This window comes from Sinocyclocheilus rhinocerous, unplaced genomic scaffold (assembly GCF_001515625.1).
Source record: "Sinocyclocheilus rhinocerous isolate Xijiao unplaced genomic scaffold, SAMN03320098_v1.1 scaffold119, whole genome shotgun sequence".
NCBI lineage: Eukaryota > Metazoa > Chordata > Actinopteri > Cypriniformes > Cyprinidae > Sinocyclocheilus > Sinocyclocheilus rhinocerous.
This window is the reverse complement of record NW_015654491.1, coordinates 492,761-499,281: the sequence shown is the minus strand read 5'-3', so window position 1 is coordinate 499,281 and position 6,521 is coordinate 492,761. Positions and strand designations below refer to the sequence as shown.

Here is a 6,521-nt window from a genome sequence, read left to right as displayed (position 1 = left end):
ATATATATATATATATTATCTCTTCTTTTGTGTTCAACTGAAGAAAGAAACTCATACAGGTTTGTAACAAATGGAGGGTGAGTAAAACGATGACAGAATTTTCATTATGGAAGTGAACTAGTCCTGTAAACCAGAGTATTACGGTTAGAAAGTTCATATGAGTAGTTCAGTTGCACAAATTCACAGTTTAAATGTCTTGTAAGGTTTTTAGCTACTTAGCAGCTGTTATTTTTCTATTATTACAGTTCGTACTTGCAAGACCACCATGAAGTGAATGTAAGACCTTTCTGGCGAGTCAATGCGCTGTGAGTTGTTCTTTAAGAGGTAAGAGGAAGCACACATAAGGGCTGATTTGGAAATGAGATTTGAAATAGTACGGACACAGGTGACTGTGTATCTGCGGTGTTCAGAGACGATCAGGCCCATTAAACTTAATTAGCCAATTCAGACACATGCCCATGAATGCAATCCTCACCTTCACAGAGAGAAAAAGAGAGAGGGAGAAAGAAGAAAGAAACTAGAGGTGGGAACTGCAGCATATGTATCTATAGGTGTCAAAAGAGACATTTCTGATATATGAAAATGTAAAGTTATTGATAATTGGTTAATCTGTTAATTATTTCTTCTCACAAGACTCCATACATCAATTATATGATTATTAGTAGTATCACTGTAATGACAAAGCTAAATTTTCAGCAGCCTGTGTTGAACGTTAAAAATAGTTGTGCCACTTAATATTTTTGTAAAAACCATGATACATTTTTTTTCAGCTAACTTTGATGAATAGACAGTTTAAAATAAGAATTTATTTGAAATAGGAATATTTTGCAATATCATATATGTCCTTACTGTCACTTTACCAATTTAATGTGTCCTTGCTGAATAAAACCATTCATTAAAAAAGAATACTGACCCCTTTGAACTTTTGAAAATAAAAGGTTTAAAATATTAAAGAATATATAAACATTTTAACCGGCATTTTGTAATAACATTTTTAATAGCTCCTCAGACATTTCAGTGACTTTCTGACAAACATCTGAAGAACTAATCAGAATTTTACAAAATGTCGTCAGACAATATAATTTGAAGTCATGTAAGGTCAAAATCTAAAGGAGATAATAATAATTGTTGATGATAGTCAGATTACACAGGAAAAACATTTAAAATAGCCAATTCCACTGAGATCTGAATGCTTCATTAAAATAGAGACCTTGCAGTCCTTCTGTTTTCTTGTAATAATCTGTTGCGCATATAGATGAAACTCCCTAGCATACCAAATCAACACAGCTGTTACATTTCAGCTCATGCTTTAAAGGATTCTAACAAAATCTCACAATGCATGTGTGGTTTCTTCCACTATGGTGTAATTGATGCTCTTAAATTGCTGAGCATTAAATCCGTCCCTTTCACACTACGCTGCTCTATTATTCATTGCCCGTCCTGATGACTGAGCGTCACACTAAACCTGACACACCTCATGTTACATTTGCATGGAGCCAAACTCATTAGATACTACCTTTAAACCCGTTAAAGGTCAAGCGAGCGGAAATAACCATGCGGGCCAAAGTTTTACACCATGTTTTGAAATGTCAACCGCTTTTAACTTACACATGAACTGTTGCCTAATGAGATTTTAATACTTGATGGGAGAACAGTGCAAGGTGCTAATTGCGAGATGAAAATGTAATGCTGTCAGTCAAATTTTATGGATGATCGCATTGGCAACAGCCAGTTGACTCACTCTGCATTTTTTTCCAGACACCATCGCCAGTCTCATTTATAGCGATCGACACTTTCCGTTTGCTGGACAGCTGGAGAACACAGATGTCAATGTGACACTCAAGACAGATCGTGATTGAAACATTTTAATACCTTAACGTGAGAACAAATTACATTACCATGTTTTATTCAGAGCTTTTTTCTTGTGCTGTCAGAGGGTGCACGGGTTACATTGATGGAGGGGCAAGTTAAATCGTGAATTATTAATTTGGTCCTAACAATAGAAGCATGGCTGTTCTGGAGAATTAAGCCAATTCCAAGTCTGATCGTACCTCCTTTCTGTGAATTCATCGCTCTCTCTGTGTGTTTCTCTTCCATCTAAGCCTTTGATTTTACAGATTAATTGGTGAATTTTGCTGTCGGATGGTCGTGCCGTTACACAGCAGTATTGATATGAGGTGGCTGGCCTGAGATGCCTTTGATCATGGCTGTAATCAAGCCTGAAGCTATGCTTTTCTCCATCCATATGGTTTTTAACAAATCCACTTCTGCTCCCACTCCATTTCCTTGTTACACAGATATTCTCCTCTGGTTTTGTAGCATCTTCTGCTTTCACCTCCCTGGTAGGAACCATAGATGATCAATAGATGCTGTGGAAGGGAGAACGCTACCACATGATTGGCGGAATGAGAACTCATACATCCTGCTTGCTTGTAGCTACAGGTAGCGCACATCACGTTGTCATTCTTGTAGATCAACGTGGAAATGATTTATATCAGCTTCCTCCTCCGTACATCTGAAGGTTGAACTGACAGATTGGGGGATCTTGCACTTGGTTTATGCCTGAAAAGAGGGGAAATTGTCACTCTCCTGGTGTTAAGGCAACACTCTGTTTCCTCTGTTTCCCCTCTTTGTGTCTGAAATTTGTATTATCAGATGGTGTATATTTTGCACTAAAGAATATGAAATCTGTATCGCCAGATGGCTGTTTCTCGCATTAAAGCGTGTGTTTTTCATTTTGATCCTGGTTTGAATAGTGATTTGTTTCAGTTTTTTATTTCATTCTTGCCATACACCTCAGTTGCAAATCATTTACTTTGATTAGGGATGCACCAAAATTACAATTCTGGCCGATGTGATAAACAATAATTATTTTCATGTTGTAGCCAATATTACAATTCTATACATTTTTTTTTCCTAAATAACTAAAATCAGTCACTTTAATCCTACAACATGTCATAACATAATGTACAGTAAATAAAATATGTATGTATGATGTACAATATATTAAATTGATATTAATTTTCAGATTGTGTTAAGTTAAATTATTAGCATTTTAAAGTATGTCCAACCTAAATATTTATTATTATTATTATTATTAATAATAATATATATATATATTTTTACAATACAGTAATAGTATTTTTCTGTCATCATTTTTACATGGCAGGTTAAAGCCTCAAGCTTTTATGGTTATATATTTTTTATGTTACAAAATTATTAGCGTTTTATAGATTAATTGTTAGATGATGGAAGAGGTAATCTAAATGTAAAAGTTGGGGAAAAGACCATACACAATTACATATCCAGTAACCGATTTGACACGGATATACAGTGGGTACGGAAAGTATTCAGACCCCCTTAAATTTTTCACTCTTTGTTATATTGCAGCCATTTGCTAAAATCATTTAAGTTAATTTTTTGACTTAAACCCAATTGAGCATCTCTGGAGAGACCTAAAAATGGCTGTCCACCAACGTTTACCATCCCACCTGACAGAACTGGAGAGGATCTGCAAGGAGGAATGGCAGAGGATCCCCAATTCCAGGTGTGAAAAACTTGTTGCATCAAAAAGACTCATGGCTGTATTAGATCAAATGGGTGCTTCTACTAAATACTGAGCATTTTTCAGTTTTTCTTTTTTAATAAATTTGCAAAAATGTCAACAATTCTGTGTTTTTCTGTCAATATGGGGTGCTGTGTGTACATTAATGAGGAAAAAAAATTAACTTAAATGATTTTAGCAAATGGCTGCAATATAACAAAGAGTGAAAAATTTAAGGGGGTCTGAATACTTTCCGTACCCACTGTATTCCTGATTCATATATTGTTTACAAAAAAATGTTGTTTTGTTGGAATACACGGCTATTTTTGCTGCTGTATCAGTAGGGGCAAACTTGGCCATGGTAACCAGCCTGACTTTGGCCCCTTGGCATGACCAGGCCTTCTGATTGTATTGTTTGGGTTATGGATCTGATGATGTGAAATTTAAGATGAGGAACATGAAACAGGTAAATGAAAGTAACTGAAACATTGTCATCAGCATTACGGAATGCTTTTGGATACCACTAAAACAAAAATGTAATTTCTGAAATAGAAATGTAATTGGGTGGTGATGTAGACTGATGCTTTTTCGTCATGTTGCTGTGGTGCAGTTTTATATAAAACCATTCTTGTTTATTATTTTTCATTAACTTGAGGCATAAATTCCATCTTTGCATGTTTGTGTATGTTTTAGGTGTCTAGACCCATCCAAACCAAGAATTGATTATGCCACGTTCCTGTACAGCGCTTTCCTCCCCTCTAATATTTCTTCCAGAAACATTAGCTGTTGATGTGGTGCGTTCACACCGCTACATTCGTACCGTTCCAGGATGCCTGTTTTTTTAGGCGGATCGAACAAGGTCACAGCTCATGTACAGCCTCATACACCCTCAAAACATGCCCGCACACAGTTACAGAGCTGGTTCTAGCATAAAATGCCTTGAATTACTTAACCACACGGCATATTAACATTACAGCTTAAAAAATAAATGTTAGTGGTTTTCTTTGAAAATGTTTTTTTTGGTCACTTTTCAGACTAGTGCTAACAAAAAAAATGCCCTAAAGAGACAATTTAAGTGGAAAACATTTGTTTAAATGACATACCTGAGGCTTCTGGGTTTTGTCTGCACTCTGAAGTATTTATGATGTGTCTCCAGCAATTACCTGTCTATGGTCCATGCAGTTTTCCACAGGAAGAAACATTTAGATTAGCCATCGTTATACACTCAGTTAAATGTGATTTGTTGTGAATGCAGCTCTGCTTTGATCAGCCTGTATGGTTCACTGCTCTTTACTTCCTCGTTTGAAACTGGGAAGAAGCTTTCCGTGCTGAAACTGCAACATATGCTCTTTCCAGTTAAGTTCTGTAATAGAGGGACATTCATGAAGCCAAGTCTAATTAGTAGGAATAATACATCTTTATTTCAGCCAAAAAAGTTACTTCTTTACTAAAGAAACAACTTCTTTCAGAAGACGCAATTATATGTAGTATTTTGTTCAGTATCTTTTTAGAAACGAACAAATCCAAATTCCTGAAAGCAAAAACACAATATTTTTTTTATTGAATAGTGAATGACATCAGCAAATTATAATTGTCTGCTTGATAGGGTCTCCGTAAGTAAGTATTTATTTATTTATTTATTCAAAATATAATAATAATATTTTCATATATTGCAGCACAGTCAGGATTTCAGAACAGAATAGAAATGAGAAACATAAGATATATAAAATTATAAAATATTTGCACTTTGTGCAAGTTCTGTGTACTTGATGGTAATTGCTTAATATAATTAATTTTGTAATATAAGTCACAGCGTGTTTCAGATGATAAAAAATATGGCTTATTTTCCAGAAAAAAAGAAAAGATTTTGCATATTGCACTTTTAATTTTCGATTCATTTTGGAACCTTAAATTAAGCCAAACCATTTGGAAAGTAAAGAGAGATATGCAAACTTGGGATAATATTTTTTCCAACATCTTTGAAAGACTCCATGCCCTTTTTCTGTAACGGTCCCCTCCCTATTCGGCTGTTTCCCTGACAGAATTATTGATCCATCGCATCCCAAATTGGCTCGTGGTGCGTGAGCCTCAACTCTAGTGTCTGGGCTGAATGACACCGACTGGCTCGCTCAGTTCAAGAGCTTTTCCATTTTCAGGTCTATCAGTGCCTTGGGGGCTTGGGGAGTGACATATCATTTTTCTGGGTTCAGGTTTCTTTGAGTTGCAAGCCCCACACAAAGTCCAGCACAAGTCCTTAAACTTGGCTTAAAAATTGCAGGCTAGTTGAGCCTCCATTTGAGCTGTGCATGAAGGTTTTTTATTAGCTAGAGGACAGAATTCAGTGTCATTAGGATTTCTGTGGGATCGGACTCTGCAAAGTTTGGATACCCCATCCTTTATCATTCTCAGAAGGTTAACCGCCTCTGCCAAATGTCTAACAAATTAAGTCCTGATAGGCATATGTCTGCACCCTGTTATTGTATTTGGCAGTTGTGTATTTCTCATCAGACTGTAATCAGGCCGTAATCAGAATAGAGCTGGTGAGAGAGTAATTTGTCAGGCCGACGTGCAGATTGAGGAGTGCAGTCGGTTGAGGAGGTGGAACATAATTCCACCGGAATGATTTCTAGCTTCCAATTGTTATTGTATTTTTTTTTTTATTCCTGGTTATTTTTTACATTGTGCCACGACATGCCCTTCCTGCTTTACTTTGCTACTTTACTTTAAATACTGTCGTTATTAAACATCTCCATCACTACTGCAGTTCATGAGACATGTGGAACAAAACATGTCCCACGACTTTTACCTGCTATTAGATTTAAAAAATTTATTTTCACTTTGAAATTAATTATGTTCACAAGAATGTTTTTTTTCCTCAGGTGTCTGTTAGGCATTTTTTTCTGTCAGATATTAATGAAAACATTTAAAAAGTCAAAGTCAGTCTTTCTTCTTCGTCTTCCTTAATTTATCTGCACCA

At 35.8% G+C, this 6,521-nt stretch overlaps 1 protein-coding gene across 1 annotated transcript in view; it reads left to right on the top strand.

The window, feature by feature from the left end:
* Nucleotides 1–6,521, top strand: part of LOC107717089 (muscarinic acetylcholine receptor M1-like) — a 110,435-nt gene that overhangs the window by 81,280 nt on the left and 22,634 nt on the right. The window lies entirely within an intron of this gene.